This window comes from Dromiciops gliroides, chromosome X, assembly GCF_019393635.1.
Source record: "Dromiciops gliroides isolate mDroGli1 chromosome X, mDroGli1.pri, whole genome shotgun sequence".
NCBI lineage: Eukaryota > Metazoa > Chordata > Mammalia > Microbiotheria > Microbiotheriidae > Dromiciops > Dromiciops gliroides.
This window is the reverse complement of record NC_057867.1, coordinates 65,699,997-65,715,788: the sequence shown is the minus strand read 5'-3', so window position 1 is coordinate 65,715,788 and position 15,792 is coordinate 65,699,997. Positions and strand designations below refer to the sequence as shown.

At 44.8% G+C, this 15,792-nt stretch overlaps 1 protein-coding gene across 2 annotated transcripts in view; it reads left to right on the top strand.

Moving 5' to 3' along the window:
* The window catches only part of NEXMIF (neurite extension and migration factor), a 191,336-nt gene that overhangs the window by 157,386 nt on the left and 18,158 nt on the right, over nt 1–15,792 (top strand). The window contains exon 6 of one of the 2 annotated variants that reach the window (XM_043974884.1): nt 9,211–9,303. The exons of the other annotated variant lie outside the window; for it this stretch is intronic. The gene's annotated coding sequence lies outside the window, so the exon portion shown is untranslated. The remainder of the gene's footprint in view (nt 1–9,210; nt 9,304–15,792) is intronic. 2 annotated transcript variants of the gene reach the window in all.

Here is a 15,792-nt window from a genome sequence, read left to right as displayed (position 1 = left end):
TCTTCCTACCTTTTGCTCTTCCTAACCCTGATCTTTGGGGCAGCTAAGTGGCATAATGGGTACAGCTGGATTTGGAGTCAGGAATCCTTGAGTTCAAATCTTCCTTTACTACTTACTGGTTGTATGTCCCTGGACCTCTCTCATTCTCACTTTTCTTATCTGTAAAATGATGTTAATAATGGCATTTACCTCACATGGTTGCTGTGAGGATCAAATGAGGTAGCACTTGAAAATGTTGTTTGTTGTTGTTGTTGTTTGACCTCCTTATGGCTCCCAGTCCCCATCCTACTATCTCTCTTTCTCCATTAATGCTAACTTTCTTCTATTCACATTCTTGACCTAAAGGTTGACCAGTTCAACTATATCCTAACTTCTGTCCTTGAATCTCTTGCTGCGCCCCTTGTTCTCTTGCTTCTCATACCTTGCCAAACCCCACCCCAAGGTTCCCTCCACCATCCACCTTCCTTACTCTTGGGCGGGCAGCTTTGCCCAATTGGGTCACCTCCAAGTTTATGTTCTGTAATTTCATCCGGGCTGTCACAGCCGCATGTCAGTTCTCGTGTTCTTCCTTTTTGTCTCTGTATCCCACTTCCTACAGTAGCTCTTACAACACTTCTCTCCTCTAGCCCTGTGCCCCACACCCTCACATTCTTCCTTCCCTCTCACCAGAGGATCTCTCTGGGTTACTATTTTTAACTCATGGCCTAGCTAGCTCCCCAGGCTTACATGGAACAGGTTCAATCTTGGGGGGAAGCCCCCCCACCAAATCCTATCTCTTTGGTTCATATTCCCCTGACCCCAAATTGCCTCTGAGAAATTTCAGGATATAGCTCAAACATAGTTTATCTCTTGGGCTATGGATACAAGCTCTTGAGATAATGCATACTGATTTCAAGATACCCTTTCTTTTGCCCCCAGAACATACAGAAAACATAAAGGATTCATAGTAGTCCATAAACAATAAAACTATCCTCTTGGCCCAGCAAGTCCTACTTCCCCCAAGGCCCTTTATAGTCCCCCCAATTGTCAATAAATTCTTTATCAGGTCAAATTTGACTAGATGGCTCCTGAAGTCCCTCCCAACTTTTGGATACATACATACATACATACATACAGCTGTTCTAATCAGTGCCTCTGACAGTACTGAGAGTGAAAGGTGACCTTTCCCCAAGTCCCACACAAAGTCTGGATTATTGTAATACCAGCCAACAATCCCCAGAATGAATAGGAAGATGGAGGAGTGGGTTATATTTAGGCTGAGTACCTGGCAATTTTCCCCTACTGAGACACACAAGGTTTGGTTTCCTAGGTCACTGGTCCAAGTACCATCTCTGTATATATACGAAGTGAATACCAAGTTAACTATGTCAGACTCCATACTGGAGCAGATGAAAGACTTGGCAGAGCACCTCTCTACTTTTTGGGTTATCAAGAAGAAAGTCTTCCTTAATAGACTGAAAGATGAGCTACAGGAAGGAAAAAGAAAAAGGATTTGAAGAGGGATAGGAGAATCCTGACCTGTGAGGCCATTTTAGGGTTGAAGAATGTGACACTGGGAAGGAAAGGACAAATAAATATTTGCAGCTAAGTTAATCAGTGTGGGGCTCTTCACACAGGAGGAACTAGACCTTCTTAGGAGGAAGTAGCTTCTTGTACTCAAAGGAATAATGCTGTGAATCCACAAGGACCCCAGGTGAAAGATCCTTGTAGTGGTTAGAGGAAGAAGAGAGGAGGAGTGGTAGTTAGCGACTCCCTACTGAGGGGTGTCAAAGTTAACATATGTTGAATTAACATAAATTGTAGAGAGTTCTGCTTCCTTCTCAGGACAATATATCTGGGATGGAAAGGAGATTTTCCCAAGATTTATTAAGCCTACCATCCACTACCTACATTAGGTTGAGAAGATATATGAAAATATTATATACTCGTGAAGAAAAGCAGGAACCCAAGGTTGAGGGTATTTGAGGGTGAAGATTAACAGAAGGAGAGCCCAAAGTGATATTGGGCAGTATACCATAGGGCACTTGGACAGAAAGAGGGATTATCCAAGGAGTTTGGGAAACAGGGGCATGATGGAACGGTCATGGTGGACTTCAGCTCTCCAGAAATCTGCTCAAGTTATCCATCTGTCCAAAAGAGAGAAGCTGACAAATTCTTATTTTTTTCTTAATGAAAATTTGATTATTTAAAAGGTAGAGGCAGCTCCAGACTGGATTCTCATCAATAGGGAGGAATTAGTTGTCAAAGCAGAAATGATGGGGAACCTTGAAAGCAAGTGACCACTCTACCTTAGAATTTGTAATAAAGAAGGAAAGGAAAGCCAGTAAGGTTGGGAATTGTATTTTTTCTCAATAGCATAAGTGTCTAATGAGGAAATCACTGGGAGGCAGCCTGACAGAAGTCTTCTGGGTAGTAGTTGAGTAAACCTTTGTTTGCATTTCTCTTATAGACTCAGAAGTGATTTGGGAAGGGTCCCATAGACAGTAAGTAAGTAAATAAGTAAGTAGCAGGGATGGGATTTGAACCCATCTCTTTCAACTCCAGATCCAGAAGGCTTTTTATAGTGCCAGATTCCTTTGCTAGGTAGTGTCTAAGAGACACAAACACTGGATTTGAAGTTTGAATCTTGCTTCTGTTGCTTAATATGTGTGTGACCTTGGGCAAATCATCTCCCCCCCCACCCCCACTCCTTGGCCTCAGTTTTCTCCTCTGTAAAGTGAGGGGAGTGCCCGGGTGATTTCTAAAATCTCTCCCAGTTTTTCATCCCAGGATCCCTTTTGAGCTCCATGAGGGCAAAATCCATGTCTTATTTGGCTTCATATATCTCCCAGTGCCTACCACAATGCCCTGCACACAGTAGGTGCCGAGCAAGTGTTTGTTTAATTGAATTGCACCCTGCCAAGTGAGGCCTCTGGCCGTGATGTGGCCTAGGGCACTAGGCAACCTGTCACCTCAGATCACCATTCCCTGCTGGGGCAGGGACTTGGAGACTCCTGGAAATGAACTGATTCTTGTAGAAAGCTAATGACAAGGTGTGAGATAGCCAGCCCTACTCCCCTGCTCATTAGGGCCCTGGCAGAACAGCTGTGGGTTTAATGAGGCCAAGGCCAGAGTCAGATGCTAACTGAACATACATGTGAAGACAGGGAAAATGAGGGTAAAGCTTTCTGGGAAACAGCAGGCCACAGCCTCATCTGCCTCCTTATCTAGTCTTTCCCACTGAAGATTCACATATCAAATGATCCCCTGGGATGGAGAGGGAACACAAAAACCAGGCCTGGGAGGCAGACCTTATATTTATAGGGCATTAGGAGATAAGGAAGCTACAACACTGCAGATGGCTCTTTGGAAGGCTATTGGTCCAGCATTGTGGGAGCAGAAATTTGTATTGGATTTGAAGTTAGAGTACCTGGATTAGAGTGGCTGGCTTTGCCTCTACTTGTGTCACCTTTGCTGAGTCCCCTTTTCATCATTTGTAAAATAAAACGGTGATCTCTAAGAACCCTCTCTCCTATAATCTTCATAACCTTGTTGTGAGGGAGAATCAAATTTGTTTCCTTCAAATCTGCTGCCGGCTTTCTCTTACCCTATTAATCAGAGTGAATAAACCAGATCTTACTTTCTGGGTTGCATCAGGTCGAGGCTGAGGCCATACACATGCTCAGCCAGCGGCTAGTACCAGCCTATCCCATCAGGACCATGTCCCATCCCAGCAAAATATCTAGTAGGGCCAGGAAACAACTGGGAAGTTGCTCCAAAACCCTTCAGGACCTCAAAGGTCTTTGATTTCTTGACTGAGTAAATTCCTTACAGTGCAGATTGTAGCTCCTGCCCTCCACCTTAGTAGTGTTGTAAAGTGGAAAGACAGTCATCTCCTCCTCTCTCAGTCCAGCCTTGGCACCACCCTCTCCCCCTTCTCCCACTCTGCCCCCGCCCTCAATCCAAACCCTTTCATTTAGAAGCTAAGCCTTCCTAATTCCTTCATCTGATCCTCCTAGGAGGACATGAAATTGAGGCCCTTCCACATCCTGCTTGCTCTCTTCTGGATACTTTCCAGCTCATCAACATCTTTGCTAACGTGTGTAGCTTCTTAGAACTGAACGCAGCCTTCCCAGCGTTGTCTGCTCAAAGCAGAGGATAATAGGGATCATTCCGTCCCTTGTTTTAGTTAGACATGATGCCTCTCATAATTCATCCTTTTATCAGTCCCCTTACCTTTCATAGATGTCTCAGTTCCTCCTCATCTGTAAAATGAGCGAGCGGCTCTAGATGGTCCCCAAAGTCAGTTCTAGCTCTAGAATCCTGAGGTTCTGGATTTGGCTCTGTGCTCTCCTCATGACACAGAACTACAGTTCTGAAGGTTGGAACCAGGCTGTGAAGGGCTTTAAATACCAAACAGAGGAATTTATATTTGATCTTCAAGCAAATAGGGAGCCACTGCAGTTTATTGAGCAGGGGAGTAAGACGGTCAAGACCAGTTGTTTTGCAATATTACTTTGGCAGCTGTGTGCACGATGTATTAGAGTAGGGGGAGACGTGAGGCAGGAAGACTAATGACAAAGCTATTTCAGTAGTCTGATGGTAAAGATCTGAGTATGGTAGCTATGTGATCAGGGAGAAGGAAATGGCTACAAGAGCTATTGTGGAATTAGAATTGACAAGACTTGGTAACTGATATGATATATTAGGTGAGGAAGAGTTGAGGGTTACTCTGATGTGGCAAATTTGGATGATGAGAAGTATGGCAGTGCCCTCAACAGAATAGAGACTGTAGAAGAGGGCAGGGGTTTGTGGAAAAGATACGAAGTTGAGTTTTGGACATGTTGAGTTTGAGATGCCTATAAGACATCCGGTTGTAAATTCCAATGTCCAGTTGGTGATGTTGGACTAGAGAGAAGGAGAGAGACAAGACATGCAGATCTAGTAGTCATCAATATAGATGTGATCATTAAATCCATAGGAGCAGATGCAGAGCAGAAAGAGAAGAGAGCCTAGGACATGCCCATATTTGAGCAGCCAAGTAGGTAGGAGGAGAATCAAGAGGGAGCAGTAGTATGAGTAAAGCCAGAGAGGAGAAAGTATCCAGGAGGAGAGGGAGGACAAGTGCCAAATGCAGTAAATAGGTTGAGAAGGATGAGGACTGGGAAAAGACCATGATTTGGCAATTAAGAGATGGGTGGGGGGGCAGCTAGGTGGCGCAGTGGATAGAGTACTGGCCTTGGAGTCAGGAGTACCTGAGTTCAAATCTGGCCTCAGACACTTAACACTTACTAGCTGTGTGACCCTGGGCAAGTTACTTAACCCCCATTGCCTCACCAAAAAAAAAAAAAAAAGAAAGAAAAAAAAAGAGATGGGTGGGAACTTTGGAAAGAGCAGTTTCATTTGAGTGAGGAAGTTGAAAGCTAGGTTGCCAGGAATTGAGGAATGAGTGCGAGGAAAGGAAATAGAAACAATGAGTATAGAGAGTTTTTCTTAGAAGTTTAACTGTGAAATGGAGAGAAAGATAGGCCGGTATCTTAGAGGGGTGGTAGGATCAGGTGAGGATTTTTGAAGAATGGAGGATGAGAATGTCTGCAGGCAGCAGGGAATAAGCTAGTAGATAGGGAAAGACTGAAGATGGTGGTGATGAGGGACTGATGACAGGGGTAATCTCTACAGTATGGGATCAAGGGGACAAGTAGAGGGATTGGCCTTGGCAGGAAGAGCCACTTTTTCATCGAAGACCAAAATTAAGAAGGAACAAATTGAGGATGATGTCAAGGAGTTTTGAGAAATAGAGGAGATGAAAAGAGGAAGCTCATGGAGAACGACCACTATCTTCTCAATAAATGATGAAGTGAGGTCTTCTGCCGAGAAGCTTTGGGGAAGGGTGGTAGAGGAAGCTTGAGAAGAGGATTGTGACAAAGAATTAAATAGAGAGGAGTAAAAGAGCTGCTTTGCTATAGTGAGGGGCCACTTGAAATTAGATGCCATAAATTCATAATACAACCAATCAGCAAGGTTGGGTGACTTCCTCCAGCACCATTGAGCAGTAAATGAGCAGGAGCAGAGGGTTGACAAGACATGAGAAATGACAGAAAAAAAAAGAGAGAGAAATGACAGAAAAAGGGGTCAAGGGATGAAAAAGTTAAGGACAATGTAATATTGAATTGGTTATCTATAGTGTCTACTACAAAGTGAAACTAGAGCAAGAGCTGTAGACCTGCAGCACACCAAGGGATAAAGAAGGGACTGGAAGTGATGGTGAGGACAAAAAAGAGGTTTAGGAGGAATTGATGCACAGGGAGAGAGAAAACAATAGGACGTACGAGTCAGGTACAGGAATTTCAGAATGTTTAATTGTGGAAATGGAACCCTTGTGTGTGATGGTGATATCACCAGTGGGATATGACTTCCTTGTGTGTGACTGAACGGAATGAAGGAATAAGTCATTGCAGCTGAAGAAACTGAGGAACGGGGAGCCCAGGTAGTAGGAAGCAGAAGTGGAATTCAAACTTGGGTCTTCTGGCCCCAAATCTAGGATTCTCTCTATGGTACCTCAGCAGTTTGCTTAGCATGGCAGTGACTCAGTAAATCCCCCCTGCTGATTATCGAAATTAAAATTGGGTGCAGTAAGGAAGCTTCCTGGTCATCCGGAACCTCTTTCCCCTAGGGCATTCTTTGGGTAAATTCCTAGGAGCCAGGATTAGGGTTGAAAGACCTGGATACTAGTCCCAATTTTTCCCAGACCCAGCTCGGTGGCCTTAGCTGAGTCCAACTTGCCCTCTTCTTAGCCTTCCTTCCTCTATCCCTAAAGCAAAGGGAGAATCCCCTTAAATAGCATGCCCTTCAAAAAGAATGGCATCTTATTGAATTCGATTTGCAATCAGAGGAGCCGGCTTCAAATCTCAGCTCTGCTATTTAATCTGTGAATTCAGGGCAATCATGTCCCCTCTCTGGGTCTCTTTCCTCATCTAGAAAATGCTTTTTGTCATGGACCCCTTGGAACTATCTGGGCCTCCTTCAGAATTCTGTTTTTTAAATGCATGTAATAAAATGCTTAGATTACAAAGAAACCCAATTCTATTGAAATGCAGTTAGTTATCAGAATATATTTTTTAAAAGAACAAACTTCACCACCCCCAGGTGAAGACCCCCTTGGGCTAGATGATTTCTAAAATCCCTTTCAACTCTGACATTCTACAAATCAGTGAGTCTTAGAATTAGGAAACCAGGATTTGAATGCTGTCTCTAATATTAGCTTTGTGACCCTGGGCAAGTCACATTGCCTCTCTGCGCCTCAGTTTCCTCATCTGTAAAATGGGGACAATGATACTTCTAATAATCACCTGCCAGAATAGTTGGAAAAGAACATCCTTTTATCCATGTGAGGGATTATTATCATCAAGGCGGCAAGGCCGGCAGGCTTCCACAAGAGGACAAACCATGAAATAATTAGGATTATGGATTCCGTGCTGGAAGGGACCTTAAAGATCATCCAGTCAAAATCCCTCTCGTTTTTACAAATGAAGAGACTGAGGCTCAGTGCCCTGCGTAAAGTCACACAGGTAGTGTGGCAGAACCAGGACTGGCCCCTCGGGGGTCTCTGACTCCGTATCCAGTCCTCTTGCTACTATACTCCCCTGCCTCTTCAGAAGCTTAAGACTTTGGAGATTTGCGAGGCTCTGGGGTGTCCCCCTTTCAGAAAACAAGGTAGAAAGCTCACTCTGCCCAGCAGAGAGTGAACCTGACTGAGGAGCATCTGGCGGCTAGAGGGGGTAGACTAAAAGTACAAATCCTTTCAATGACAATTTATGGTTGTTGATTTATGGGTTATCGAAGACAAAAAAACTTTCCTTGAAGTAGTCACATGCACACAAAGATATATACATACATGCTCAGTGCACTTAAAATTGAATTTGATTCATAGAAAATCACAGAGTCACAAAATATCAGAGCTGGAAGGGCCTCTACTGTTAGAACTAGAATATTGGATGTTAGCATTGGAAGGACTCCCTGAGATCAAACCAGCCTCTCATCTTACACGCTGGAGGTATTTAAGGGGGGGAGGGATTCCTGCTCAGGATAAGGTTCCTTTGATCTCTGAGATTCTGGGAGTCTCTGTGATCTACAAAGAGAACTGGGGCAGCTAGGTGGCACAGTGCACAGAGCACTGGCCCTGAAGTTGGGAGGATCTGAGTTCAAATCTCACCTCAGACGGTTACTAGCTGTGTGACCCTGGGCAAGTCACTTAACCCCAATTGCCTTAAACACCAGTCGTCCTGATAATATATATTGCCACTGGACCCAGATGGAGGAGAGAGTGAGGCTGGTGACTTTGCACGGCCCTGCCTCACTTAAGTCCAATTCAGTGCAATGCCATGGCATCTGCCATGGTCCTCTTCGAGAATGAAGGACAAACAACAAGAACAACAACAACAACAACAAGAACAACAACAACAACAACAAGAACAACAACAACAACAAAGAGAACCCCAAACCAGGAGGCAGGCTGGACGGGACTTGCTCAAGGTCACGCAGCCACTCAGGTGCAGAGCTGGACCTTAAGCCCCGATTTCTGACTTCTAACCCAGTATTCTTTCTACAACACACCACTTGTATGTGACTTGGTACCACCTGAGTGATCTTGGACAAGTCAGGTCCCCTTCTCGGGGCCTCCGTCCTTCCTCACCCATAAACTATGGGGAACACACTAGGTGAGCCAAGTCTGTGGCCTCTTAGAGCACTAAAATGCTGTGATCCTGTTGTAGGCGCAAAGCAAGGTTCACCGGGATCCTGACATGCGCTTCTACTGGGGACTGTCTGTTGGCTCTCCTTTTCTCCTGCTCACCCTGAGGTGCTGGGCCTGACTTGGGGTCTCCCTCCTCCCCTCCTCCTCCTCCCCTTCCTCATCTTCCTCCCCCTTCCCCTCATCTTCCACCTCCTCCCACCTCCTCCTCATCTTTCTCCTCCTCCCCCTCTCCCTCATCTTCCTCCTCCTCCCCTCCTCCTCCTCCTCTTTCCCTCTCTTACCTCACCCTTGGCAACCTTCCCTACTTCTGTTGCCCTGGGACCTCCCCGGCACGTGCCCAGGGCCCCTCAGCCGCTGCCAGGGCATGGGCTGAGAGCCTCGCCCATTCGGGGCTGAGGGGACAGATCTCTGCCTCTGCTGCCCTCACAGGCAGGTCGGGGTTTTTCCTTTCTTTTCTTTTCTTATCTTCTTTCAACTAGATTAACCAGAAGTAAGTTTCAGGCTCTCTGGGGCTGAGGAAGCAGCGCGGAACCGGCCACGACCACAGGTTTCTGCCGCTCGGCCTGGCCCAGGTATTTTTTCTTCCTAATAATTGGAGCTCACCTTTCTCTAGTCCTTAAGGTTTACAAAGCATTTTCTCCCAAACGCCCCTGGAGGGGCAGCGGTGCAATGGGTAGGGCGCTGGCCATGAAGGCAGGAGGCCAGGGCTTCAAATTTCCCCTCCGACCCTCCTCGCTGTGAGATCTGAAGCCATTCATTGAATTGCGCTCAATCCCAGTCCGCTCATCTGTAAAATCCCCTAGAATGGTGATGAAATTTGTGGCACTTTCCTCCTAGGACTCTTAAAAGAATCAAATGAGATACTGTCTTGAAAGCACTTTACAAGTTTACCTGGATATTAAGATTCAGTATAACACTAATATTATGATGCTATTACAATATTACAAATATCCTCTCCCGCCCCCCCCCCCCAGTTTCTAGAGGGGAAAACTGAAGTCCCTCATAGGTGAAGGGACTTGGCCAGGGTCACACACCTGGCGTCAAGAGCTAGGATATGAATCCAGACTCTAGACGTCAGCCTGGTGCTCTGTCCATGCCACCAGCAAGGGGTACTATTTTGGCCATTTTACATATAAAGCAACTATCTAAGACAACTCAGCTAAGAAATGGTAAAGCCAGGACTTAGACCCCTGTTCTCCTGCCTTCAGGGCTCTCTCCACTACAGCCCTCTGCCTTTCAGCCCACTGTTAACTTCAAGCTGGCCGCCAGCTGCCAGCTCTCTGGGCCCCAGGTCCACCTTGGAGAAGGTGCAGGGACTGCTAGCCCAACTGAGCATTTCATTGCTTAGCTCAACATCCTTCTGATGAGTAACTGCTTTCCCCATCTAAGCTCTCTTAGTACTTAGTTTGTGTCTCTATTACAGTTAGTCTAGTCTAGTGCATACTGGAGCTCTAGGAGTCAGGGGGCAGTTCACCCCCAGCTGAGCACACAGTAGGTGCTTAATTAGCATTTGTTGATTGAATGGATAACTCCATACCTATGTCTGAGATGATGTTATTTTAATGCCATTCCTGGCTTGATTTACCATGATTAGCAAAGCAATTTAGAGCACCTTCTTCCAAAAGTGCTAATCACTTTCAGCTCAAAATAGATAAAGACTCTGTCACTACTTTCCAGAACGCTTATGGTTTAAGAGGACTCTAAAGCAGGACCTACGCTGCTACACTGGGATGGTATTTCCATGCAACTTTCCTCCCATTTCCTATCTGGCCTAACATCGGGCCTTGTACATAGTAAGCACTTCATAAAGCAGTATAGCATACTGGATAGAGCACTTGGAATTTTACTCCACATATGGATTGGCCATGTGATGCTGGGAGGCAGCATGCTTACCTAGCTGCATTGTCTGGCCTTGTCATCGACCCCAGAACAGCACACAACTTTCCTAGAGGGTTCAAAGTGGAATGAGGACACCAACCTCAGTCCTAACTCTTTCCAAGATTCTGGGACACAAGAGCCTTCTTCTAGGAACTCTTCCACCTCTAGCTTCCACACTAGCCACACCCATCCCTCCTCACACATGCACAGACTCACAATTTGCACAGACGTGATGCGCTACCTACCTAATCTCTCTTTCCCTAGCTCCCATAGCAAACCATTCCAAGTCCCATTGTCCACACACTTCTCTCTTAACATACCCTGTCACTGACACCCAAGGGTCAGTTCCTAATAACGCCTTTTCCCCCCACAGATGACTTCATGGCATCATGAGATCCACACTGACACTTTGTAGTCACAGAGAAAACGCCCAACTATGGACAGCCCTTCAGAGTCTATAAATATGTGACCCTGGGCAGGACTTACACTCCTACCCTCTCTGAATCTCAGCTTCCTTCTCTCTAAAAGGAGGGAGCTAAACTAGAAGATCTCCAAGGCCTCTTCAAGCCTTAAATCCTGAGAGTTAGCTTGTATTACCCATAAGTTAGGCAGAACAGATATAAACAGGTTCAGAGGCTGAAGAGGATGGGGCTAAATTGCCTGACTCAGGAGAATAAGTAATTTCAACAAACTCTGTGTAAAAGTTAACCATTCACTGGACAAATGTAAACCCTTACTTGTATACTGAACTGGGTACCTAAATGAATAAGCTTTAGGAATTTCTAGCCTAGCAGGGGAGATGGCGCCACATGGGTGATATAGACTGAAAGAAAGTGCTTCCACTGGGGGTAACCTGGGAAGCCTGCGTGAGGGAGGGAACATTTGAGTTGGACTTTGAAGAGTAGGCAGGATTTTTGAGATGCAGAGAAAAACTGCAGGAAGGGCATTTCTGAAAAAGAATAAGGTATGAGGAAAAGATGCCGAGGTGAGGAACCATGAGGTGTGTTTAGGGAACGGTAAATAGTACTGTCTCGTTGAAAAAGAATAGTGGGAGGTAAGACTGGAATATTGGAAGACTAGACTCCTTACACTGGTATTAAGCTTTTTCTGTCTCGTTCCAAAAGGTAGATGGCAGTTACAAGGAGGCAGATTTCAGCCCAGTATGAAGAACTTTGTAAATAGCTGAATTATAAAGACCATGTCCCTCCTTGTGAGGTAGTAAACCCCCCTCCTTAGAGGTATGAAGGCAGAGGGAAGCTGACTGACCAGCTGTCAGGGAGGCCATAGAAGGTGGGATGTTGGACTCCATGCCCGACATCTAAGGTCTCTTAGAAGTCTCAGGTCTGAAAATTCTGTGAATGAGAGGTGGGTAGGAGAGACAAGAAGACAACCCGGAAACTAACGACTAAATCGTGCCCCTAAAAGTGAGAAATATAAAGACTACAAAGAATCCCAGAAAGATTTATCCAAAAGGATGTCAAAAAAGCCTTGGCAAATGAAAAAAAACACCAGCCTCCATATCAATTATGACCACACAGAAACTGTCCATTCATGAAGTCGTAGAGATCAGAATGGGGCCCAACAGATCATTAGTTATTGTTCCTATTTTGTTTTACATATATATATATATATATATGATTTTGTAAATAGCTTAGTTTTATTAACTTATTCAGGGTTCTATCCCATAGTCTGTTTATATACCTTTTGACTCTAGAGCCTCACCTACTTCCCTAATAGTATGGACTTGGCACAACCTGCCCCACAGGAAGGGAACAACTCACTAATGGTGGGAGATGAACCTTGGAGCCAGCAGCTGAAAATAGGGAAAACAGGGAGTAGGCAGCCTGAGCCTTTGCCTTCACTTGTGCCTACATGGGATTCATTAGCTAACAGTTTCTTAATGTGGGACAGGAAATCCATTTTGCAAGTGTATTCTATCAGTTATGACCTAATGATGACATGACTGGTTTGGGCATTAACAGTGTGATGATTAATTGTGCTCATAAAATCAGTGATATTAGCTTAGAGGTATATAGCTCAGCGCTCTTTGTCAGTGGAATTCAAGAGGTATGGATTGGCTTTCTGTAGGACAGATTTTGTTGTATAAGGTTTTCACATTAATTTCGCTCAATTCAACAAACATTTTCAAACAATTTCAAAGAAACAACAAATATCCCAGGCCCTTCCCTGGGCATTGGGATACCAAGACTGAAAAAAAAGTTCCTGTCCTCAAGGCAGTGATGGAGAATGTGGGAAAGATGGACAACATGTATACCCATAAGTATGATACAGATTAGAATATTGATGAAGCAAAGAGATCCAGACAGAATTCTCTCAGGTATCAGAGGATTCCAAAAGACAGAGAGAGAGATGAGGAGGTAGTCTGTTCCTGGAATGGGAGACTTTCTGTTTCATTAAGTATACAGAGGCAGGAGAGGACAGGAGGAGTTCAAGGAACAGCTGGTAGATAAAAGTGGCTGCAAGGGAAAGAGTATGAAGAAGAGCAATGTGAAATAAGACTGGAAAGGTAGGTTGGAGCCTAACAGTAGAGATTCTGATCTACTCCAGTTGATATTTATGCTGGGTACAAAACATAACACTCCATGCCTTTAAGAAGCTAACATTTGAGTCAGTCTTAAGTGCCAGAATAAGAAGTTTATCTCACTTGTCCTCACAATGTCCTTGAAAGGTCGGTAGGAATGAATGCGGTTATCCCCATTTCACAGATGGAGAAATGGAGGCACTGTCTCTTGACTCAAAGGAGTATTTTATGTGAGGTAGAAATCAGCCTGTTTTCTCTGGGCCCCGGTGGACTATGAGGAGAAGGCAGTCTTGCTCTCCTGGGGTGACGTTGTTCTGGTTTCATAACCTGCCTATGAGGAGGTAATGGACTCCTCCAGGCCTCAGGGGTGGGCATCCTGAGTGGCTGTAATATCATCCATGGAAAAGCCCACATTAGAAGTCCCAGGCCGGTAGCCATCCCTCTGCTGTAGCTCATTCTGCCACTGTGTAGAATGGTCTGAAGAGCCCTGGATTTAGAACCAGAAAACCTGGGTTCAAGTCAAAACTTCCTGGCTGTATGCAACACTGGGAAAGTCTCTTCACCTCATTTTTCTCATCTGTAAAATGGAGACAATAATATTTTTAGGTATTCCTGTCTAGGGAAGGTTAGACAGAAGGAGCTATGTACTGACTAGTGTTCTAAGCACTGAGTGAGTTACACAGCTGTAGAAGGCATATCCCCTGAGTACGTAAAGCTTAAAAGTTAGGCCTATATTCAATTCAATAAACATTTATTAAGTGCCTTTTATGTGGCAGCTAGATGGTGAAGTGGATAAAGCACTGGCCTTCGAGTCTAGAAGATCTAAGTTCAAATGTAGCCTCAAACACTCACTAGCTATGGAATCCTGGGCAAGTAATTTATCCTCTGTCTGCCTCAGTTTCCTCATCTGTAAAATGGGGACAATAATAGCACCTGGCTCTCCCAGGGTTGTTGTGAGGAGTAAATAAGATGATAATGTGTAAAGCACTTAGCCCAGTGATAGTATTAGCTGTTATCACCATTACTACTGCTGTTGTTGTTACAGTGTCTACAGGCACTGCGCATGGGTAGGGACACGGAGGCAAAAGGGAAAACAGGGAGAGAAACAGCATGTATGAAAGTTATGAAATGCAAAATATATCCAAGGAAACAGTAAGACCTAACATGATGTGGTACTTTGCTAAGCACTTGACCCTCACAACAACTCAGAATGTTTTCCCCATTTTACAGATGGAGAAACTGTAGCAGACACGTTCAATGATTTACTTAGAGTCACATATCTTATCAGTGTCTGAGGCATGATTCCAATTCAGGTCTTCCTGACTCCAAGTTCAGTACTCTGCCCTCCACGCCAAGCTGCCCCATACTTTCTGAGAGAGCCCTAATAGCTAAAGGTATCCGGAAAAGCCTCTTTTAGAAGGGGCTACTTGAGATAAGTATTCCAGGAGGTAGAGATGAACAGAAGGAAGTGTATCCTAGGTAGGGGAGAACAAGCTTGTGCAAAGTCATGGAGGTGAGAAAACAGTCAATAGGCCAGTTTGACCAGAATTAGGGGGAGTAATGTTAAAGCACTCTGGATAAAGGAGCTGGAGTAAGAGAAGGACTCTAAATGTCAACTAGAAGTTCCTATTTTATTTTAGAGGCAGTGAGAGCCACTGGCACTTTTTGAACAGAGAGTGGAATCTGTCTGCATGATGTCCTGGAAAAGGGGTAGACTGGATAGAGGAGATCCATTAGGAAGTGATTGCAATAGTCCCAGCCCTAGCTGGGGGGGGGTGGCCCTGTGACCATAAATTACTTAAGTTCAATATAATATGTGATAAATGCATAGGAGTATAAGGCACTATGGGCATTGAGAAGAATGACTTCCTTGGTACCAGAAATGTTCAAACAGAAGTAGAATTTCTGCTTCTTAGGAGACAAAGGATCATAGACTTAGTAATTTAGATGACCACAGATGTCTTTCTAGTCCAACCCCTCTCATTTTAGAGATGGGGAAACTGAGGCCCAGAAAACTTACATGATTTACACAAAGTCACACAGGAACTAGTAAGTGGAGATTCCCATTTCAGGCAAGGTTTAGACTAAATGCCTCAGATGTCCCTTCCAGCTCCGAAATTCTGTGATTTTGTGAGTCTGTATTCAGAAGCCAATTTCTTTTTTTCTTTTTTCTTTCTTTCTTTTTTTTTGCGGGGCAATGAGGGTTAAGTGACTTGCCCAGGGTCACACATGTAGTAAATGTCAAGTGTCTGAGGCCGGATTTGAACTCAGGTCCTACTGAATCCAGGGCTGGTACTTTATCCACCGCACCACCCAGCTACCTCCAGAAGTCAATTTCTGAGCTGGGGAGAAGGCTATTTCCAATAAGGTGAATATATTTCAGAGAGAAATGCCCTTTGCAGCCAAGATAAGACACGTGACTCAGAAAGGGCACTGTGGCACTCTTTCCCCTCTTACAAATTTGGTTCAGTGTGGCTCAGAGGCTTCACATTTTACTTAGTGTGGCTTATTTCAGAGAACACCCAACTGGATACAGTCACCACCCATGGAGGCCAAGTTGATTCTGCTGGTGCTGCCCTCTGGGCCAACTTCCCACTACTGGCAGTCCCAAACTGACTGACTAGCTCAGGCTGTGGTCCTC